Here is a 13,876-nt window from a genome sequence, read left to right as displayed (position 1 = left end):
CCCAACCACAGGTGGCCTCATTTTCTTTGATATTAATCTCTCAGTTGTTGTTGCCTATGCATCGCTCTCCGCATGCGTGGCTGTATCATTAACTCTTGTTCTGAATCCAAGGAGGAGCTAGATAATTGATCTCCTTCTGAGCTGTCTGCCACACTCTCCTCCTCCCTGTCACTCATGTCTTCTTGGTCAGAGGAGCATTCATCAGCAGATTCCACTGGGGGCATAACAGGCCTGCAGATGTGGATGTCTCCCCCACATCCACAGTCCTTGGGGCAGGAGCTGGGCCAGAGCTAACCACAACACCGGGGAAGGGGGTATTACAGTGATTTGGTTGGGGGTTTCTGATATCACAAACCAGATATGTGAGCCTTGCCAACAAAGTCATTGTTCGTAATTTTATTGGTTTATATGTACGGTCATGGACCAAAAATGGAATTAAAACACATGTTAATGTATGCTGGCTGAGGAATTCTGGAAGTTGAAGTCAACAACTTCAACAACTTCTTAAAGTCACCAAAGTTGAGAAATCCTGATATAGACACTCAATAAAAATTTGACTTTATTAATTAAATCTATATCCTGTTGCAAGATTCTCAGTGACTCACAATAAATGAAGAAAGCATGATAATAGTACAATAACTTTTTAAAAACATATTATAAAGGCATTAAATTTCCCTAAACAAACAGGATGTCAATTCCCAAAACCCTCCAGAAAAATTCTGTGTTTAATTTCTTTAATTTCATTTGACAATGTTGGAAGCGAGCAGATGTTTTAATGCTGGCCATTTGGGTGGCCTGGTCATTCTGCCATGGGCTCAGTCAAAATGGATATATGTCTACAGTATTGGACAGCCACTTACTGTGCTAACGGGACGGTCCTTGGTGATCGGCGTGGGTGCTCCCGACATGGGTGTGCGTGCATCCCATCTGAAATTTGGCTTCTGCGCATGCGCAGAAATCCAAATCTCATGAGATTTGGGCTATTTCGCCATTATTTTTGCTTCTGTGCATGCTCAGAAGCAAAAAAACTGTCAATTTTCACCGGGAATCTGTTCATTGTGCCGTTCTCGGGCTGAAATCTATTGTGCTGTTCCTGGGCCATTTCCACTGGCTGGACGGCTTCCCCTCACATGGGGGGGGCGGGGGGGCGGAGCACATTACTTTATGTCTAAAGACGGTCTCTGTGTCTCTCTTAGTTTTGTGATGATTTAGAGTTATCAGTTTCATTAAAAAAAAACAATAGTGAAAAGAAAGCATGTGGGAAGTACAGACGAAATAAACCAGCACAGCAGTTAACCAACACAATAACAATCGATATGAAATGGGAGCTCAACAGAGCCAGGCAGAACAAAATATAAGGGAGGTTGGCTTGCAACCATCAAACACTGTCATCATGGGGACTGGTGTATTAGCAGCTTTCTGCAAAAGAAGAACCGAAGCTACTTTCCAGCTAGTAAAAAATCCATACCTGCCTCTCCTCTGTAATGGTATCCAATTCGGTTGAAATTAGAAAGAAAAACATTGAAAAATATATGGGTTTATTATTTCCTTCCGCATCTTGCATTATTTATTTCCAGGTTACCATCCACAGTGAAATGATCAACAATTCCGCGTTAAGCTGCAGCTCGGTTATTAATTTAACTTATACGGCACTCTGAATTTATTTGGCTCTATTCAAATTATTTGTTCTACCACCACATTTTTCTTTTGTTTTCTTCTGTTTTGATTAATGTACGTCATGTAATGTAGGTCACGAATGCTGAAAAGCAATTTTACAATTAATGATACGTCAGGCCGGAAGTATAACTACAGGGAACTTTTCCAAATAGGTGAAATACCGTATTGAGTTTCCCAAGAATGAAGACGGTGGGGGGGAAAAAGAAAGAAAATCGATTACTAACAGATTAACTGGAGTTTTCTGATGGCTCAACTTTGCCTGAGCAGAACCTCTTTTTGGAATGTTGTAGGTTTTGGAGAAATGATAAAGTCTGAAACTGATTTGTGGGAATTGATTGGACGATGGGACAAGGTAAGAGGATATATGGTCAGTAGAATTTGAGATAAAGCTACAAGGAATAAATTGGAATCACTTTATAATATGTAAACAGATATACAGTGATCCCCCGATTATCGCGAGGGTTCCGTTCCAAGACCCCTCGCGATAATCGTAAACTCGCGATGTAGCGGCACGGAAGTAAAAACACCATCTGCGCATGCGCGTCCTGTTTTCCATGGCCGCACATGCGCAGATGGTGGAGTTTGCGTGTGGGCGGTGGGGAAGACCCCTTCGGCCGCCCAACAGCTGATCTGCTCCACAGCGCGACAGCAGCAAGGAGCCGAAGATGGGGTTTCCCCGTTGCCCAGGCAACGGGGAAACCCCAAGATCGCTTGCCGCTTGCCCGTTCGCCCCGCCTGGCTCCTCGCTGCTGCGGCGCTGCAAGCGAGCAGCCGAAGATGGGGTTTCCCCATCGCTGGAGAGCAAGAGGGGGAGAGATAGAGAAAGAAGGAAAGAAAGAGATGAAAGAGGGAGGAAGAGAGTGTGAGAGAGGAAGAAGCAAGATAGAGAAAGAGAGAGAAAGAAAGATGAGAAAGGAAGGGAGTGACGTCATCGGGTGGAAAAATCGCGATATAGCGATTCGCAATGATCGGGATCGCGAAACTCGGGGGATCACTGTATTGCTCTTGAGTTAAAATGGTATATAGAAAATATGCCCCCATTCTGGTGGAGGGGTGCGAATGCTGTCTGGTGGTGGGCACTATTCACTGAGCACTTGTTGTATGTTGTGTGTGTGTTTTATATTTTCAAATCAATAAAAAAATTTAAAAAAGAAAAAGAGAAATGATAAAGTCTCTCCTTGTCTCTCATAAAATTATGAAATTGCATCTCATTCACTTTGGGTGCCACACAGTGGAATTCACGGGGAAAAGTACCGTAATTATATTTGGAAGAGTTAGTGGTAAAAGGAAAGAAGGACATCAAAAAAACATGGCGAATACATAGAATACATAGACTGATCGTGTACTCGCCTATATTTTATTATGTGTTTTTGATGTATTGTGTTTTGTATTGTTTTATTTTGTTTCCCTTCTCTTTCTGTATTATAATTGTAAATAAAACTTTTTCAAAAAAAAAATCAGAAAAGGGATCTGGCCCATAGAATCGCCAAGAGTCGGACCCAACTGAATGAATATCATCATCATCATCATCTCCCATGTGAGATCAGGCTTAGCTTCTACTGAATTGTCTCTGTTGCTGAGACTAATACACCGAGTAGAATCAATAAATTATGCTGTGATTCTCGACATCAAACAAAAGGAACTGACCCAAATGCAACAGGATAGTCCTCATCAGTCAACTGAGCAACATGGAACCAATGATAGCACAGAGACAACAACTAATGTGGAGTAGAATGCACAAGGGGCAGAGTAGATAGCAGAGGGATTATGGTAGTCATCTCTTTATGCCCTCCTTTTTTGTGTTAGATAAGCCTTTTAGAAAAGGGGGATGTGGTGCCTCAGACTAAGACGGCAGTTCGAATCCCTATCCCTGTGTAGCGGAGCGAGCACCTGTTACTTGCCCCAGCTTCTGCCAACCTAGCAGTTCGAAAGCATGTAAAAATGCAAGTAGAAAAATTAGGGACCATCTTGGTGGGCAGGTAACAGCTCCCTTGGTGTTTAGTCATGCCAGCCATATGACTACAGAATCGTCATCAGACAGTGCTGGCTCTTCGGCTTAGAAACTGAGATGAGCACTGCCCCCTAGAGTCCGGAATGACTAGCACGTATCATATATCACAATGTACTCCCTGTTAGCAACTACTTCACCTTTAACAACAACAACAACACAATGGCATGCAACAGATACAAACTAAATGTAAATCGCTCCAAACTAGACTGTAGAAAATACGATTTCAGCAATAGAGTGGTCAATGCCTGGAATTCACTACCGAACTCTGTTGTTTCTTCCCCAAATCCCAAAATCTTCAACCTTACATTATATACAATAGACCTCTCCCCTTTTCTAAGAGGTCTGTAAGGGGCGTGCATAAGTGCACCTTTATGCCTACCATTCCTGTCCTAATATCTTCTTATCTTTTCTATCTCTACTTTATGCTTATATTATGTTAAACATACTACAAGGTATGGAAATGTTCAGGAGGGAAGTGTTTTTAATAGGAAAGTGAACACAAGAACAAGGGGACACAATCTGAAGTTAGTTGGGGGAAAGATCAAAAGCAACATGAGAAAATATTATTTTACTGAAAGAGTAGTAGATCCTTGGAACAAACTTCCAGCAGACGTGGTTGGTAAATCCACAGTAACTGAATTTAAACATGCCTGGTATAAACATATATCCATCCTAAGATAAAATACAGAAAATAGTATAAGGGCAGACTAGATGGACCATGAGGTCTTTTTCTGCCGTCAGTCTTCTATGTTTCTATGTTTCTACAATACAATACTATATTTGTATGACAAATAAATAAATAAATAAAATAGAATAAAAATATGTGCAAGGGGAGCCTTTATCTTTTACCTTTACTTCTTTTAGAAGGCTTTTAAGTGACTTCAGTTGTTTGCTGGAGTTGGCTTGCCCCCGCTTGTAAGAGCCAATTGTTAGATTTTGGGGGATTTTTGCAAGCCAGTTGACAGCAGAGATGATCCTTGATGTCTAGCACACCAATCAGCTGTTGTACAACGAGTGACATGATAGTTGCAATGGAGTTGGCTGTGCCTATTCTTAAACATTTAAGCAGCACAGCACAGAGAGATTTCCCTTGATACTCATTGCTGTATAGCAGAGATATTTCCCAGAGGAGACTTGGAGGCACTTGAGAAGACACGAGAGATCCCACAAAGCTTTAGAAGATGACAAAGGACGTATAATGGCTCTGTATCTGTAAGATGTATGCCACCAATTTAGGAGGGACTGGGAAGTGTTTTTAAGAGATATATCTTTCGACAGTGAAAAAGCAAAGACTATGGCCATTCAAGAAAGGAAATTTGCGTCCTGGTGCTGCCATTCACAGGATGGGGTCTCACAGTATCAGAGAATGACAACCTGATAACCATCTTTCAAACAATCCTGGGCATAGAAAGTTTAGAACTAAGACACCTTAAACAAGATCTAAGTATTGCCCACAAGATCATATCCTGCAACCTCCTGCCTGTCGGCGACTACTTCAGCTTCAACCACAACAACACAAGAGCACACAACAGATTTAAATTTAATATTAACCGCTCCAAACTTGACTGTAAAAACTATGACTTCAGTAACCGAGTTGTCGAAGCGTGTAACTCATTACCGGACTCCATAGTGTCATCCCCAAACCCTCAACACTTTACCCTTGGATTATCTACGGTTGACCTCTCCAGATTCCTAAGAGGTCAGTAAGGGGCGAGTACAAGTGCACTAGAGTGCCTTCCGTCCCTTGTCCTATTGCTCTGCTATATCTCCTATACCTTTCTTCTATTGCTATATCTCTTCTTCTATTCTTTCATTGATATGTTCTATTACTATACCTTCTTTTCTATTATTTCTTAGATATATTTTACTATGCGTGTCTCCTCTATAATCTTCATCATGTATTTTACTATGTGTATATAGATATATACCCACTAAAACCCACATTGTGTATTGGACTAACTAACTAACTAACTAACTAACTAACTAACTAACTAACTAACTAACTAACTAACTCAAATAAATAAAATAAAATAAAATAAATAAATAAATAAACAAGGGCCAGATGGGAGCAGGACCTCCCTCACTGCAGAAGTGGAGGCCAAGTGGTTGGCCAAAAAGGGGGGGGGGAGAGAAAGTAAATAGCTTAGCAACATAGGTTTGTACTTGAAACACTCTGACTGTTTGAATTCTTCCATTATGGCTTTATGACTTTTCTACAATATAAACGACTTAGCAGGAGTTCTTGAGTTCTCATGTGTCGGATCTCAATGCAGTTGTGTTTTGCCAGCCAAAATCTGTCAGAATGATGCCATGATTTTCCTAGAGGGCAGGAGTCCTGCCAGGAATTGGGTAAATCCTAAAGAATTTCGAATTGCCACTCAATTCTCCTTTCTTCGAAACCCAGTTAAAGTGCAGTGCCCAGTTTCAGACACAACAGTTTAAGAAAGACAGTTTAAGAAAGAAACAAGAGAGATGGGAACAAACTCAGGGAAAGTCAATGAAGACGATCAGGGAATTGAAAAAATAATGCTCGTAAAAGAGGAACTGAGAGGGGAGAGCTCCCAGAAGAGAAAATTGGGGGAGGGTACATGCCCACGGCTTCAAATATCTGAAATTATGTTCCTTTTGGAAGTGGAATTGTTGTGGTTAGCTCTGGCCCAGCTCCTGCCCCACGGACTGTGGATGTGGGGGAGACATCCACATGCTGCAGGCCTGTTTTGCCCCCGGTGGAATCTGATGATGAAGGCTCCTCTGACCAAGAAGACATGAGTGACAGGGAGGAGGAAAGTGTGGCAGACAGCTCAGAAGGAGGTCAATTATCTAGCTCCTCCTTGGATTCAGAACAAGAGTTAATGATACAGCCACGCATGCGGAGAGCGATGCATAGGCAGCAACAACTGAGAGATTATTATCAAAGAAAATGAGGCCACCTGTGGTTGGGTGGGGCTGTGGTAATTAGTGAGGCTGCTATAAATAGCAGCCTGTGGGTTTGGCCATTGTGGAGGATTATCTGATCGTTGTGTTTCGTGACTGCTTTGCTGACTTTGACTTTTTGTGTGCTGATTTTCCCCCGCTTTGAAACTAAACCAGAGCAAAGTGTGCTTCACTTTGTGAAAGAAGAAGGACTGTGAATTGCCTCACATCTGCAAGCTCAGTATCACAGAACTGATAAGGGACTTGTACAAATTACCAGTTTGTTTGGAGACCAGTGTTCTTTGCTATACCAAAAGAGGGCGTAGGTTAAGTGACTTTTCATTATAAAGAACATTGTTTTGAATTTTCAAACGTGTGTGTGTCTGAAATTTGTACCTGTGAGTTTTTGGGAGAAGTTTACCAGAGAGCCCGACAGAACAGGAATAAATTAACAATCATTCTGGTCTTTTCCAGAGGTGGGTTCCTCCCGGTCCGGACTGATTCGCCCAAACTGGTAGAAGCTACTGGTGACATCACGATGATGTCACAGAGCCAGTTCTGTAGATGCTGGTCTGTGGATGCCCGCCATCTTTTTTTGAGAATTTTTCCTTTTTTTTTTCTTCTGCGCATGCTCAGAAGCAGAGTTTCTGGCACTGTGCGTGCACCGCCATTATGCTTTAGGCATTTGTGTGTGTGTGTGTGGGGGGGGTTTGTAAGACTTTTTGTGCATGCATGCAAAGCCAATGCCAACGACTCATGGCCCTGCGTGGAGGAGAAAGCGACGTAAGTTAGAACCCACCCCTGGTCTCTTCTTTACGAGATGTGCTCAAACAAAAGTTAGACAGTCATCTGTCCAGGATGCTTAAGTTTAGATTCTTGATCTGACCGCAGAGTTGAAGGCGATGGGCCCAAAAACCCCTCTAACTTTTTTTTTGTGATTAGGGTCTGTGAGGGTGTATAATCCAAACGAGAGAGAGAGAGAGAGAGAGAGAGGGAGAGAGAGAGGGAGAGAGAGAGAGAGAGAGAGAGAGAGAGAGAGAGAGAGAGAGAGAAATTTGAGAGCAGCATGAAGGCCCGGCCAGTTTCCTGACATTCCCTCTGGGTTTCTCTCTCTGGCGCAGTGTATGGGAGGCAGCCTTGTGCCTGGTGTATGGGAGGTGCGTGCTCCTCCTCGCCACCTCAGAGTCCCTTTTTTTATTTAAGCCTTACAGTTTTGGATTTTTTTAAAATTCCACTCACCTCTTCTTCTTCTTTTGGCAGCGACTGTCCTCCTCCTCTTCTTCCTCCTCCTCCCACCCAAATTCCAAGCTTTTATTTCTTTCCTAATAGGTTTGCACACATTACCTGCCTTTATATTGATTGCTATGGGAAAAATTGCTTCTACTTACACACTTTTCTACTTAAGAACCTGGTCACGGAATGAATTAAGTTCTTAAGTAGAGGTACCACTGTATTTGCCAAAGTTTATTTTGCATAATGAGATAATTTTTTTAAAATCATATCTGGTCTAGATTTAATTGAGGCAGAAAAAAATTATCTTTTTAATTTGCAGGTGAGAATGTTCTACAAACTCATCCTCTGCATATAAAGACTCAGGTGAAGGATTCTGCCCAAGCCAAAAAAAAGAAGGTGACAATATATATTTTTTAATTTGTTCAATTTCTGATGGGGTAGGAGTACTCATGCCAATGAATCAACACGCCAAGGAATATTATGCTTTTAGTGTACACAGAAAGTCTACCATATTTCTTTTTAAGGACTTGGAATCTGACAGTTCATTAATTGCAAAATGTGCATCACTGCAGGAAGCACGGCGAGGTGAAATATTTGTGTCCATATGTGCAATACATAAGGATCGTTATAATGTACGGTGCTAATCAAGAGATACTTTTTCGAGCTTGGTTTCCATTTCCAAACTTGAGTTTTGTTCCATGTTGCTCAACTCAAGGTCAAATGAAATAAGAATTTACACAAAAATAATGTTAAGGAAGGTCTCTTCTTTTTTTTCCTTTTTTAAAAATTATCTGTGCCAGAGAAGGGAAGCAACAGGGGTGAGATCATCCGTAGGCACGGGGTAAGTTACCACCAGTACACTGATAGAAATATAGAAACATAGAAGTCTGACGGCAGAAAAAGACCTCATGGTCCATCTAGTCTGCCCTTATACTATTTCCTGTATTTTATCTTTCAATGGATATACAGTATGTTTATCCCAGGCATGTTTAAATTCAGTTACACCACGTCTGCTGGAAGTTTGCTCCAAGCATCTACTACCCTTTCAGTAAAATAATATTTTCTCACGTTGCTTCTGATCTTTCCCCCAACTAACCTCAGATTGTGTCCCCTTGTTCTTGGGTTCACTTTCCTATTAAAAACACTTCCCTCCTGAACCTTATTTAACCCTTTAACATATTTAAATGTTTCGATCATGTCCCCCCCTTTCCTTCTGTCCTCCAGACTATACAGATTGAGTTCATTAAGTCTTTTCTGATACGTTTTATGCTTAAGACCTTCCACCATTCTTGTAGCCCGTCTTTGGACCCGTTCAATTTTGTCAATATCTTTTTGTAGGTGAGGTCTCCAGAACTGAACACAGTGTTCCAAATGTGGTCTCACCAGCGCTCTATATAAGGGGATCAAAATCTCCCTCTTCCTGCTTGTTATACCTCTAGCTATGCAGCCAAGCATCCTACTTGCTTTTCCTACTGCCCGACCACACTGCTCACCCATTTTGAGACTGTCAGAAATCACTACCCCTAAATCCTTCTCTTGCTAACACAGAACTGCCAATGCAATACTCAGATTGAGGATTCCTTTTCCCCAAGTGCATTATTTTACATTTGGAAACATTAAACTGCAGTTTCCAGAAGGGAAGCAACAACATCTCACGGGTGAGATCATCGGTGGGCACGGGGTGAGTTACCACCAGTACGCTGATGATACTCAACTGTACATTTCCACCCAGTGTCCACTCTGTGAAGCAGTGAAAGTGATGTGCCGGTGTCTAGAGGCTGTCAGGATCTGAATGGGTGCCAACAGGCTCAAGCTCAATCCAGACAAGACGGAGTGGCTGTGGGTACTGCCTCCCAAGGACACATCCATCTCTTCGTCCATCACCCGGGGGGGACGAATTGTTGACCCCCTCAGAGCGGGTCCAACTTGGGCGTCCTCCTCGATCCACAGCTAACTTTAGAACACCATCTTTCTGCTGTGGCAAGTGGGGCATTTGCCCAGGTTCGTCTGGTGTACCAGTTGCAGCCCTATTTGGACAGGGAGTCTTTGCTCACAGTCACTCATGCCCATATCACCTCGAGGTTTGACTACTGCAATGCTCTCTACATGGGGCTACCTTTGAAAAGTGTTCGGAAACTACAAATTGTGCAAAATGTAGCCGCGCGAGCTGTTATGGGCCTACCCACATATGCCCATGTTTCTCCAGCACTCCGTGGAATGCATTGGTTGCCAATTGGTTTCCAGACCCAATTCAAAGTGTTGGTTATGACCTATAAAGCCCTACATGGCATAGGGGGACCGCCTTCTGCCGCACGAATCCCAGCACCCAGTCAGGTCCCACAGAGTCGGCCTTCTCCAGGTCCTGTCAACTAAACAATGTCGTTTGGTGGGTTCTAGGGGAAGAGCCTTCTCTGTGGGGGGCCCGGCCCCTGGAATCAACTCCCCCCAGAGATTTGCACTGCCCCCACCCTCCTTGCCTTTCATAAGAACTTGAAAACGCACTTATGTCGGCAGGCTTGGGGTCACTAGACCCCAGCCTCTGCCCAATAAACGTATTGGATGTGACAGTATGTATGTGATTGTTTGTTTTTAAATGAGTAGTTTTAAGACAATTTTTAAAGTAATTATTCTATTAATTGGCTTAGAAATGTTTTATATTGCATCTTTTTAATCGAAAATATTGTGAGTTTTATTTATTTATTTATTACATTTGTATGCCGCCCCTCTCCGTAGACTCGGGGCGCCTTACAGCAATAGTAAAAACAATGTAAAATACAAATCTAATATTTAAAAAACTAAAAACCCATAATTTAAAAAACATACACACAACATACCATACATAAACTATACAGTATAGGCCTGGGGAAGATATCTCAGTTCCCCCATGCCTGACGGCAGAGGTGGGTCTTAAGAAGTTTACGAAAGGCAAGGAAGGTGGGGGCAATATCCAGGGGGAGCTGGTTCCAGAGGGTCAGGGTCGCCACAGAGAAGGCTCTTCCCCTGACGACATTGTTTAGTCGACGGGACACGGAGAAGGCCAACTCTGTGGAACCTAACTGGTCACTGGCATTCATGCGGCAGAAGGTGGTCCTGGAGATATTTTACTCTCAATATCAGTGATGAAATTTTTTTTTTGCCTGTTCACCCCCCTGCAATGGTTGAGGATAATTTAGAAGGCAAATTGAAGGCCTTGGAGGTAGGGGGCTGAAATGATTCCAGTTGGCTAATGCTTGTCGGTTGTAGGAAAGCCGTCGCGAAGGGAACATGAGGCTCCGCCCACCTGTCTAAACACCACCATTGTATGCACAGAGGGTAAAAGAACCCTAGTGGTGGCATCCGGGTAGTGGGTTGCACCTGGCACAGACCACACTATAGTGTGGTAGCGGAAATGGAGGTGGGCACACATCTCCGTGTCCCCAATGCGTGCACATGCACGAGATTCAGTTTTTGTGCATGCGCCGGAAGCGAAATCTTACGGGAGGATGTTCATGTGCACGAGATTTTGCCAATTTTCAGCATTTTATTTTTTGCTTCCGTGCATGCTTCCAACTCTGTTATTCTATGTACAGTATAATGACTCTCTATACTTTTCCTCCCAAGAAAGTCAAGTTGCCTTTGGAAAAGCACCTTTGGGACAACCATGGCCTGGATGATTGAGAATCTCCATAAACATTCGGCCATGTCCAATATTTCAAACACTCCCGTCTCTGAGTGGGCAGCTATTGGCATCCTGGCCAGCATGCGATCTGGCAAAAGTATTAGCTGAGCAGACTTTTCTTTTTAATGACAAGCAAAACCTATAAAGGCCTTTTGTACCACCGGGAACGTCTGTAAATTTAAATGACTTTTACAGGAAGTCAATTCCCAAAGCTTTTCAGGTGAGGATTTTCAATTAGCTCTACATCCTCCATAAACTTTCATACAGACTATCTCACCCATCTATCCGGGATCCATTCAGTGTGCTTGTTCTGCACACAAAAAAAGCAGGATAAGAACATTTCTTGCTGATCTAATCAGGATGCTCCAAATTCACACATAACATTTATCTTCCTGTGAAATCTGATGTCGATTCTATTACATTCCTTATTATTAATGGCATTTATATCCTGCTCTGTTTCATTATAGGAGAGAACGTATTGCATGCTAAATTCAGATTTGCATTTAGCGCAGGAGATTTGAGCCGAGAAGAACGAAGCTCAGCTTCCGGTCTCACAACTTTTTGCTCCCGCTCGCAGCCGACTGCCCTGCTACCGCCCCGCGGCTTCTGCCCGATGCCGCTGTTGCCAGTGTGGTGTACGAGAAAGAGAGAGAGCAAGAGAGAGAGAGCAAGAGAGAGAGAGCAAGAGCAAGACAGAGAGAGAGAGAGCAAGAGAGAGAGAGAAAGAGAGGGGGAGAGAGAAAGAGAGTGAGTGAGTGTGAGAGAGAAAGTAAGAGAGAGAGAAAAGGAGAGGTTGGTTGGTGGTGTGCCCCAAGATTTTGGTGGTGCGCCCCAGGATTTTGTAAATGTAAAAAATGTGCCGCAGCTCAAAAAAGGTTGAAAATCACTGTTCTATAGTATCTGCAAAACATCCCCCAAAATTCAGTTGTGTCTATAAGTCCCAAAACAGTTGGGACTCACGCCTGTTATCTATCTATCTATCTATCTATCTATCTATCTATCTATCTATCTATCTATCTATCTATCTATCTATCTATCTATCATCTATCTATCTATCTATCTATCTATCTATCTATCTATCTATCTAACTGTAACTTGTTGCTTATATCCTAAGATTTTTATTAATATTGCTTCTTCATTGCTTATTTGACCCCTATGACAATCATTAAGTGTTGTACCACATGATTCTTGACAAATGTATATTTTATTTTATGTACGCTGAGAGCCTATGCACCAAGACAAATTCCTTGTGTGTCCAATCACACTTGGCCAATAAAATTCTATTCTATGTTTTCACATGGGTTTTGGAAGCTATTAAAAATGGAATGCAGGTCTCTTGTAGAATGGAGATTGCTAGGAAAAGGGAAGTGTGGAAGGCCACAAATGTCCCCAAATATGAACATCCCTGAGTTAGAAGGACAGGTGATCAGACGTGACATAACCAGAGGTAGGATTCAGCCAGCTTTGACCGGTTTGAATGAACTGGTAATAAGCGATCTGCAGATGGGCCCGCCCACTTGCTTAGATGCGATCCCATCCTACATCACTGTGGTTTTGAGGCTGCACACACGTGTGGATGGCAAGCAAAAGAGAATTGCCGTGTTTTGTGATATCGCATGCATGTGTGGACGGCACTTATTTCCAGTGCTGGGCAAACCGGTTGTTATTTGAAGCCCGCCTCTGGACATAACCCAGCTTCCTATCATGTCCGAGAAATATTTTGCATTCAACTGCAATCCCCTCAGAGTTCTCTTATTTCTGGAAAGTTCTCTCTGCTTTTTGACATATTTCCATGCAGGGGAAAAGCATTTTGAAATTCCCTGATATTTCCCTGACATTTCCCTGTAACTTGAGATCTAGTTAAGGCGCGGTCGTAGATGATGTCATACCAAATGGCTAAGCCATGGAGAAATATCAGTAGCTGAGGAAGCAAGTTAGGATCATTTTTACTTGACTCCGCTAGGCAGCACGATCCGGGTTTTTTACATTATTTTTCCCTGACTTTTAAACCTTTTAATACAGTTTGGTTTCCCCCCCTAATTTATTCTGTTTTTTTCCACGAATTCCCTGATGATGATAATGATAATAATAATAATAATAATAATAATAATAATAATAATAATAATAAGTAATAATTTATTGGATTTGTATGCCGCCCCTCTCCGCAGACTCGGGGCGGCTAACAACAATAATAAACACAACATGTACAATCCAATAATAAAAACAACTAAAAAACCCCTATTATAAAATAATTCCCTGATATTTCCCAAACTGCCGATTTCCCTGATAATTCTGTGATTTCCCTGTTTTCCAGGTTTTCTGGACACCATGATTCCTATAACCACGGTAGTTCTGGCAAGCTTTATTTCACATATCGATATGAG

The 13,876-nt window shown here is 42.4% G+C and overlaps 1 protein-coding gene across 3 annotated transcripts in view; it reads right to left on the bottom strand.

The window, feature by feature from the left end:
* Positions 1-13,876, bottom strand: part of FAT3 (FAT atypical cadherin 3) — a 699,023-nt gene that overhangs the window by 196,264 nt on the left and 488,883 nt on the right. The window lies entirely within an intron of this gene.

The sequence above is a fragment of the Erythrolamprus reginae genome, chromosome 4 (assembly GCF_031021105.1).
Source record: "Erythrolamprus reginae isolate rEryReg1 chromosome 4, rEryReg1.hap1, whole genome shotgun sequence".
Lineage (NCBI taxonomy): Eukaryota > Metazoa > Chordata > Lepidosauria > Squamata > Dipsadidae > Erythrolamprus > Erythrolamprus reginae.
The sequence above is the reverse complement of the archived record's forward strand: the minus strand, read 5'-3'. Positions and strand labels throughout refer to the sequence as shown.